General features: G+C 44.3%; 1 protein-coding gene across 1 annotated transcript in view; it reads left to right on the plus strand.

The window, feature by feature from the left end:
* Positions 1-10,330, plus strand: part of LOC112116915 (wiskott-Aldrich syndrome protein family member 3) — a 168,640-nt gene that overhangs the window by 24,777 nt on the left and 133,533 nt on the right. The window lies entirely within an intron of this gene.

Genomic DNA, 10,330 nt, shown 5'->3' on the forward strand with positions numbered 1-10,330 from the left:
CTGGCAATTGATTAATCAACACAATATTTAAGTGTCTCTTTACAATAATGTGTTCTTTTTTTGTATTAAAGGTTTCAAACATGCAAAAGTAATACCCCACTAACTTTTCACAAATGGTTTCCAATTTATTTCCTAATGTGTCCATATCATAAATAACAAACAATGCAAACTGTTTCTAGGATTATAGACTAAATTGAAGCACAGTGATGTTTTTTCTTCATAAAAAGATCTTTGGAAATATCACTTTTGGGGATAAAGGGGGGGACACGACATATAGAGGAATAATGAATAGTGGAATTTTTACATTATCATCAGTTTTTAGTAAAGAGATGATTTTGTACTCGCTTATGCACTCAATTTTGTATATAAATAATATATGTTAAAAAGTATATAGTTCTTATAAAATTTATTTTGCTAGATGTAGGTGTGCTTGTATTTCAGCCACCAAACAATTATATACTTAAGATATGTTAAAGAAGGACATTTCAAAAATTATTTGTAGTGTTCTACTGAAGTGATATCTTCCCAACATGTTAATTTCTGGCAGTGGGTTGAATATTGAAATATTGCATATCACTGTGCCATAAAACTATTAAACTTTAATACAGGTCACTTGTTCCAGAAGGGACTGTTCTAATGACATCAATAGAATCTTTTCTTCATTGGATGCGTTTTGCTGTGCTAAAAGAACTTTCTGTTCCCTTTATGCTGGATACAGAAACCACTAAGGAAGTACAGTCCATGTTTTCTCTCTTGCTTAGAATGCTTTAAATCCTTTCCATATATTGAATTTTCATTTATATTTTAGATATAGTTGTAGAATCAAATTCCAAAAATACTTCAGAATCAGGACTTTGTTTCTTGGAGCCACCCTCAGAATACAAGTTTCCTTAGTTGTTCTAGATTGGTTTTCTGAAGGTTCTGTTCATCAGACAGACCATTCTTACTGAAACCAGACTGATTTATTAACAGAATGGCAGCCGTTTTCTTGTGATTGTCTTTTCTCTATGTGGTCTAAACACTGTTTTGTTTTGTTGGCATGGCCTCCATTGGAAGATAGATCTCCAAATTGTTTTTCTCCATAATGTTGACAGTAGTCTATACACTAGGGAAAAAGTTTTGGAAGAGTGTGCACAGGGTGACTGATATAACAACTGATGTTTCTGATTTATGCAACCACAACCATCATAACTATTACTTTGTATCTTTCTCCACTCCTGTTTTATGTGTTTAGCTACCAGTTACATTTTGTCATAATCTGCAGGGCTGTGCTCCCTGATTTGGGTATTGGGTGCTACTACAATTAAAAAGTGTAATGTGTTAGAGGGGTGGGTGAACCTGCAGGAGTTTGTTATGCTGTTGCTAAAGCATTAGTGTCTTTGCTGTCATCTCCTGTTTGTTCTATGTGACTAAAATTATCTAGAGGATTGGCTGCTGATAGCATTTCCAGTTCATGTGAATTATTTATATTAAAAAAATAAAGTTCAATAATCTGAAAGTTTATTTCAAGTTATTACTTGGATTGGTGGATAAATTCATCTCTCACTTCAAGGTCCTTTATAATTGATCTTCCCAACCAGTCGTTTGCTCAGTCTTGTTGCTTGTCTCTCTAACGAATGAAAAATATACCCTAACTTCCTGTATTTACTCTACCTTTGACTGCTACGGCTATGTCTATACTGCACTGTAGTGCAGACTACAGAGATGTGAACTGCAGAGCGTACTAAAGCATTGTGCTATAACTGCTCTTTGTGGATGCTGCTGGCATCAACTAAAAGTTACTTAATTCGTGTTAATTTAATCCTCTTTCACCTAGGATTGTTAATGCAAACTAGGTACCTTTTAGTTCATGCCAGCAGTATCCACCGGGGCTATTACAGTGCAACGCTTTGGCATGGCATACACTTCGCACACCCATAGTCTGCACTGCAGTGCTGTATGGACAAGCCCTAACTCTTGTATTGACTACTTTAACTTCCTCTGCTTTAGTGCGCTCTGCCTTCTATTTCTTTTCTCTATTGCACTCAACATCTGCAGTTTAAAATTATCTTCCTTGCCTTCTGTTCTGCTCTTTACAAGTCTCCCCACTGACTTTCTCATTTTACTTGTGAGAGACTGGATTTTTCCTTGACTAACAGTGTTAGTTGGGGCCACGTATGCACCCTGTGCCTCTGCATGTTCTTGCATGAGGGCGTAAAGGTGGTGTCCCCGCAACCCTTCCATAGTTTCTCCTCTTACCACCCGTGACAGCAAGATAGAACCTGGTGAGTGTCCAGCCTTCTACTACTTAGCTCAGGCTAAAGTTACTTCAAAATCTTCTGAAAATCTTCAAAACTACTTCTGATCATCTATTTTGCATGAACTGATCAGCAACCGTTGGACTGAGATTCTCTGATCAGAATCCTATATAGGCCCTTCTGTATAGGGTATCTATAGTGGCAGAGTTAAAACTTCCAGGCTTCAAGTCATGTCCATCCTGCGATGGACTAATTCCTCTTAAACACCCTAATGACACAGCTATGCCAACAAACCGCCCCCAGTGTAGACAAGGCTATGCTGACAGAGGAGGGTTTCTATTGGCATAACTAACTTCATTTGGAGAGGTGGTTACTGTACTGGCAGAACTCCTCCTTCTGTAGGTGTACACTGCATCACACTAAGGCACTATGCTGTCATAGACTCTAGAATAGACATAGCCCTATACATTGGCATCACTCCTAGAAGATGTCTACTCTTTGCTTTCACCAAGGCACCAATTTTCCTGTCATTAAGCAGGGAGCCTTCCCCTCTGAGGTCTGTGAGCTGTGCCACCAAGAGGGCAACAGACTTCTACTGCAGACACCAGCCGGGACTGTTATTGGTCAAGTCAACAGCCTGTATCAAATGTAAGCATACCAGGTGCCATCAGGGCAGGGCTGGCTCCAGGCACCAGCCTACCAAGCAGGTGCTTGGGGCGGCCACTTCAGAGAGGGGTGGCATGTCCAGCTGTTCAGCGGCAATTCGGCGGACGGTCCCTCACTCCTGCTCGGAGCGAAGGACCTCCCGCCGAATTGCCGCCGCAGATTGCGATCACGGCTTTTTTTTGTTTGTTTTGTTTGGCTGCTTGGGGCGGCCAAAACCCTGGAGCCGGCCCTGCATCGGGTCCTTTTGGGGGTATTGGGCCTACATTCACAGGCATCAAGAAGCTAGTCTCCTCAAGGAAAAGGTCCGCCTCTCTAGCGCTCTCCCTGGCTGACTGCTGATGCTGGACTATTGGGAGGAATGGGGTCCAGGGGCAAAACAACATCAGTACTTTGTCTTGCCTCCGAAACATCTTTTCCTCATTGTTGCCAGATGAAGTCATATCCTTAGCACTGGTTTCTGCACCAGATGACTTAAACGCATTCCAGGCGCAACTTGTGCGGATTGCTGAGACTCTGGAGATCAAGACTTCAGTTATCTCAGAGAAGTCCCACAAGTGGTTCGACATCCTGTAAGCTTTTGGTCCTGCCAGGATTACCTTCCTCATTAACAAGGGACTAGTAGACCCAGTAAAAGCTCGGTGCCAGACTCCATCCACTATAACACCAACAGCAAATTGTGTCGAAGACGTACCAGGTACCCCATTCTGTAGTTCTACATCCACCCCAACCCCTTAGTTGTCTCAGTCAGACTGCTTGCCAGACTTTGCCTATGGCTGAGATACGTGTACTTCCCATCCAGACATCATATAAGCAGATGGGTCACAGTCCTACCTCAAGTCCTGTGGCAGTTCACTTGCTGACTAGATAAGTGAAATTTTCAGTCCTGTCACCAACAGTCATGCTTATCAGGGATAGACTGGGTGCCCATCTGAACCACCTTCAAAAGTAAAGCACGTGGACTCAGGAAGATTTTAAATTACATATTAATATCCTGGAACTGAGAGCTATCACACTGGCTTGTATAAGATGCCAGCCTGTTCTGTGGAACTGCATGGTGCAAATCCTGACAGACAATACACTGGTGGTGCACTCTATAAACAAACAAGGAGTGCTCGATCATCCCCCTCTGTCTGGAAGCCACCAAGTTCTGAAGTGACCTCACTAGCTCTACACCTCCCAGGGGTCAGCAAAGTCCTAGTGGATTTTCTGAGCGGAAACATGGTAACCAGTCATGAGTGGTCACTGCAGAAATCCATCCTACGTGGAACATCCTATCAGTGGGGACTTCCACCAGAGACTTGGGTGGTTTCCTTGGTGATGAGCAAGTGCTGGAACTTCTACTCCAGAGGAAGCATGAGCCCAAGATCCCTGCTAGATGCTTTCTTCCTTCAGTGGTCTCAAGGGCTTTCCCACAGATTCCCAGGGTCAGATGGGACATGGACTTAATCATCATGATAGCTCACTATTAGCCAAGACACATTGATGATCAGATCTGCTGCAGATGTCCCAGTGGCCTCATGCACATTCTGATCTGCCAAGTCTTAATATCCCAGAACCATGTTGGATAATGCATGTGGACTAATGTTGTTGCATCTGACACCCTGGATGTTGGCTGGCTGAGCAACAGTGACAGAGATTGCTCCGTACAGGTTCAGCAAATTCTTATACAGAGCAGGAAACTTTCCACCAGGTAAACATCCTCCTCAAAATGGAAAAGATTCTCCATTTGGGTAACTCAAAATAATATTGACCCTGTGGAAGCCTCGTTACCAAACATCTTAGACCATATCCTGCTCTGAAAACATACAGGACTAATGTTTAGCTCCCTGAAAGTCCACCTCACCACAATATCTGTGTTTCACCCTCCAGGACAGTCGTATGTGTATTTCTCACCCCCTACGATATCAAAATTCCTCAGTGGCCTTCATGTTTGCCCTCCAGTGAGAGACTAACTCCAATGTGGGAATTCAGTGTCATCCTTCTAAAGCATATGTAGTCTCCTTTTGAACTGTTATCATAGTGCTCAATATATCATCTTACCTTTTAAAAAGTTTTTTCTCATCGCCATTGCATCAACATGGAGAGTCAGCGAGCTCCAAGCTCTTCTTCTGGCAAAGACCACCTTCCATGTCCTTTCACAGGGACAAGGTGGTGATGAAACCAGACCCCAACTTTCACCCTCATGTGTTTTTGGAATTCCACCTGAACCAATCCATTACCTTGTCAGTCTTCTTTCTGAAGCCACACTTGAAATTAGGAGAAAAGAAACTCTGTACTCTGGTCATCTACAGAGCTTTGCTGTCTGTTTCCTCAACAAGACTAAGCCTTCTAGGCTTCCTCCTCACCTCCATTTCAGCCATATCCAGCTCATCAAAAGGCCAAGCTATCTTGTCTCAGAAAACTGCAAAATGGGTCATAGCATGTTTCCACCTGCGGTCAGCTGACTGGCGAGCCTCTCCCTCTGAACATCAATACACATGCCATCAGGGCACAGGAAGCATCTGCCACCCTGCTTCAGAGGTGTCAGTCTGAGGTCTGCAAGGCAGCTATGTGGTGCAATCAACTAACTTTTGTTAAACATTATGCATTTGACGTGGTGTGATTTGGGGAAGCTATATACAACTTATGAATGGTAGTTGAAGACATTAAGTTTTTACTTCATGGAAAATTGCTTTATCACTTCCCCTATGTAAATGTAGAATCCAACATGGACTGGTGGGCCTGGGTCATGCTCTCTGCCAGAGCAGAGACAATGTTGGGTCCTGAAAATTCAACAACAGTCTATTCAGGGTGAAGCATCTTGGGACAATGGGTTTACTTGAGCTTGGAGAAGATACTTTCTTCACTTGTCTGAAGGGAGGGGGGAAAGTGGAGAGAGTGGACAAAGAGAGGCGATAGAGCTAGAGTTTAAAGAGAATGAACTGGCTAACATTGGAATAGGTGAGCTGGGAGGAGAAGGCTCCATGTTTCAGCATACAAACTCTGCACTGCAGCAGCAGAATTCTGAATGGTCCCAAAGGAGATGATCCCAGCTCATAGAATGCTCCAGAGTGGTGATGAAACTGAGGCAAGGAAATGCATGTATGGTTTAGATCTGTGTATTTCTATGCTACTGAAGAGAGAGCAATGCTGTATCTGAATCCTATGCGAAGTCTGTGTATGTTCAGGTGTAGCACATATCGCTTGTCCCTTGAAAAGGTAACACAGAAGACTTATGTTTATGAATGGGGGATGGTGTATTTAAGCTATAGGGGAAATCTGAGGGGCCAGCACTCATTCCAGGGATTGGGCAGTGGGCAGCATGGGCTGAACTCTCAGGGGGTGCTAGCTAGAGGATCTGCACCTAGGAAATGTGCCTAAGCTCTGTTTAGACTCTCTAGAGGCTTAAAACACAGAATCACAGCAGCATGGTCAGGGGCCAGTAGGGACTGGTTGACTGGACCTGACACACTGGCAGCCAGGTCAGATGCCAAGTCTGGGAGAATAATATTTCATTCTGTTTTCTAAGACAGCTTAAAAACTACTCACTCCCACCATCCTGGGAGGATTCTACTTGCCAGTCTTACAGTGGGATCCACACTGACACATATTCAAAGAAGAAAGAACAGTTACTTTGTCCTACAATAACTGTGGTTCTTTGAGATGTTGTAGTCTGCACAGATCCTGTGATTTGGCCTCCATCTTGCTTTTCAGAGTCCTCAGCTATGTGGGCTTTGCATTGTGAGGGAACTGAGAAAGGGATCTTCATTGTCACTCCACCTTTTATATCCTCATATGGGAGCACAAGGAGGGTGCATGCACGACCCTGACCAGCAATGCTAGAAAAATTCATTCTTGTGCATGTGCACCTACAGTGGGATCTACACTGATATCACAAAGAACCACAGTTAATTTTTCTAAGTGATCATTCTTACTACTTAGTGCATAAGGGAGTGTTTGTATTATGCTCTGCCAGCTACTTATGTTTTACTGATCCCTTAGCCCCTTCACTCATGTCACCTTGTCATCCTTTAATCTTATTCATGTTGCAATATATCACTTAATTTAAAAACAGAGAGGAGCATAAATATGCCATCTTGTTAGTTCCAAGGATCTATTATATGTGTGAAATACAGCCGTCGCATTTTTAATGTTCTATTTCTTCCCTTTAGACCTTTGTATTAATTTTAATTTAGGTTGTAAGATCTGTGGTAGGAACCTTGTAGTCTTAAATGTCTGTAAAGCACCTGCTGCGCTCTACGTTGTAATAGGAGAAACTGAGCACAATTGACTACCTGAAGTTTTAAAATTGTAAGTATATTACTGTAAAGTAATGTATATTGGAGGGGAAAATCTGAACTACTCATACCCTTTACAAGGGTTCTAAATTACCCGTATCAGCTCAAGGAGGAGACCTGGGCATCACTGTAGGCAGCTTAGTGAAGACCTCTGGTCACTGTGCTGCTGCAGTGAGAAAAGAAAACAAAATAAGTTGCATGAGGAATAGAATGGTGAACAATCCTTTCTGTAAACCGATGGTGCGGACTCATCTTGAGTCCTGTGTGTGGTAGTGGTCATCCCTTATAAAAAATATTATTATTGAACCAGTGGGTGTTCAGAGAAGAGTGACAGATGATCAAGGGCATGGAAATATTTGTATGAAGAGATAGTGAAAAGGATGACTTTTTTTCCCCTTAGAAAGGAGAATAAGAGGGGACATGGTAAAAGTATCATAACTCAAGAACAAGAGGACATTGAGTAAAATCAATCAAAAGGTGGGAAATTCAAAATGATAAAAGGAAATACCTCACCCACCCTGTGTCTCTAGTATTATCTTTTATTGAACCAACTTCTGCTAGTGAGAGACAAGCTTTCGAGCTTACAGAAAACTCATCCTCAAGATTCAAGATGAGGCTTGTGTTTAGTTTCTCCTGTTACAACATAGAGCGCAGGTCTGAAGAAGAGCTTTGTGTATGCTTGAAAGCTTAGTCTGATAAGAGATTACCTTGCCCACCTTGTATCTCTAATATCCTGTGACCAACATTGCTACAAGACTGCATACAAGGAAATACTTTTACACAACACTGGAATATTTGAGGCCAAGAACAAGAACTATAAGATTCAAAAAGGGATAGGATGTTGCACAGTTGTAGGGCTAGCTGCACTTCTGCCCCCTTTTTGATCCCTCTGAGTGCATCCAGTGTAGGTTTTGGGCCTCTCTAAGGCCTGGTCTACACTACGAGTTTAGGTCGACTTTAGCTGCGTTAAATCGAATTAAGCCTGGACACGTTCACACGACGAAGCCCTTTCTTTCGACTAAAGGGCCCTTTAAACTGGTTTCTTTACACCACCTCCGATGAGGGGATTAGCGATAAAATCGGCCTTAGGGGGTCGGAATTGGGTGTGTGTGGACGGAATTCGACGTTATTGGCCTCCGGGAGCTATCCCACAGTGCTTCATTGTGACCGCTCTGGACAGCACTCTCAACTCAGATGCACTGGCCAGGTAGACAGGAAAAGCCCCGCGAACGTTTGGATTTCATTTCCTGTTTGCTGTGAGCGTGGAGAGCACAGGTCGCTCATCAGCACAGGTAGCCGTGATGGAGTCCCAGGATCGCAAAAGAGCTCCAGCATGGACAGAACGGGAGGTTCGGGATCTGATCGCCATATGGGGAGATGAATCAGTGCTGGCCGAACTCCGAAGCAGTAAACGAAATGGCAAAATATTAGAAAAGGTCTCCAGGGCCATGAAGGACAGAGGCCATAACAGGGACGCACAGCAGTGCCGCGTGAAAATTAAGGAGCTAAGGCAAGCCTACCACAAAGCCAGAGAGGCAAACGGAAGGTGCGGGGCTGAGCCGCAAACATGCCGCTACTACGCAGAGCTGCATGCCATTCTAGGGGGTGCAGCCACCACTTCCCCAACCGTGTGCTATGAGTCCCTCACTGGAGAAACACACAGGGAAGCGGGTTCTGGGGACGAGGAAGATGAGCCTGAAGATAATGTAAATAGCTCACAGCAGCAAGGAAGCGGAGAAACCAGTTTCCCCAACAGCCAGGATATGTTTATCACCCTGGACCTGGAACCAGTAACTCCCGAACTCACCCAAGACCCTGTGGGCACACAGGGGACCTCTGGTGAGTGTACCTTTGTAAATATTACACATGGTTTAAAAGCAAGCGTGTTTAATGATTAATGATTAATTTGCCCTGGCAATCGCGGCCAGTACAGCTACTGGAAAAGTCTGTTAACGTGTATGGGGATGGAGCGGAAATCCTCCAGGGACATCTCCAGAAAGCTCTCCTTCATGTACTCCCAAAGCCTTTGCAAAAGGTTTCTGGGGAGGGCTGCCTTATCCCGTCCGCCATGGTAGGACACTTTACCACGCCAGGCCAGTAGCACGTAGTCTGGAATCATTGCATAACAAAGCATGGCAGCGTATGGTCCCGGTGTTTGCTGGCATGCAGACAACATCCATTCCTTATCTCTCTTTGTTATCCTCAGGAGAGTGATATCATTCACGGTCACCTGGTTAAAATGGGGCAATTTTATTAAGGGGACATTCAGAGGTGCCCCTTCCTGGTCTGCTGAACAGAAATATTCCCCGCTGTTAGCCACGCGGTGGGGGGAGGGGTGAAGTGATCATCCCAGAGAATTGGGTGTGTGGGGGAGGGTTATTAGTTGGGTTTGTGCTGCACGTTAACCCTGAAACCGCAGCCCCTCCTTTTACATTGCAAACCCATTTTAAATGGCCAACCCAACGGGTGCTTGGTATGGTTAATGATAGCAGTACTCTTTGAAACCATCCCCACATGTTAAGAAGGTTAAAAAAGCCAAAAGACTGTGTCTTACCATGGCTGCCTGCAAGCTGAAATTTGTGACCTGGCACTGCGTGAGTGATCTCTCACACCAAACAGGCAGGCCCTCAATATAAGAGGAAAAATGCGACCTTGTAACGAAAGCACATCTGCTGTGTAGTGTGAACAGCAAAATGTAACGTGAAAGAGTGTACACATTGTTCTCTAAAATGTATCTTTTTTAACCACCTCTCCCTTCTCATCCACCAGCTGCAAATCGTTCTCCTTCACAGAGGCTCGTGAATATTCGAAAAAGGAAGCGAAGGATGCGTGATGAAATGTTTACAGAACTTCAGACTGCCTCCTACGCTGACAGAGCCCAGCAGAATGCGTGGAGGCAGTCAATGACTGATTACCGAAAAGCCCAATATGAGCGAGAGGAGAGGTGGCGGGCTGAATCGCGGGCTGAGGAGGAGAGGTGGCGGGCTGAATCGCGGGAGGAACAGAGGAAGTTGCGGGTTGAAGATGAGAGGTGGCGTCAGCTTGCACACAGAAAGCAAGAGTCCATGCTCCGGCTGCTGGAGCATCAAACTGATATGCTACTGCGTATGGTTGAGCTGCAGGAAAGGCAGCAGGAGCACAGACCGCCGC

Source organism: Terrapene carolina, unplaced genomic scaffold (genome assembly GCF_002925995.2).
Source record: "Terrapene carolina triunguis isolate 2854851 unplaced genomic scaffold, T_m_triunguis-2.0 Scaffold139, whole genome shotgun sequence".
Classification (NCBI taxonomy): domain Eukaryota; kingdom Metazoa; phylum Chordata; order Testudines; family Emydidae; genus Terrapene; species Terrapene triunguis.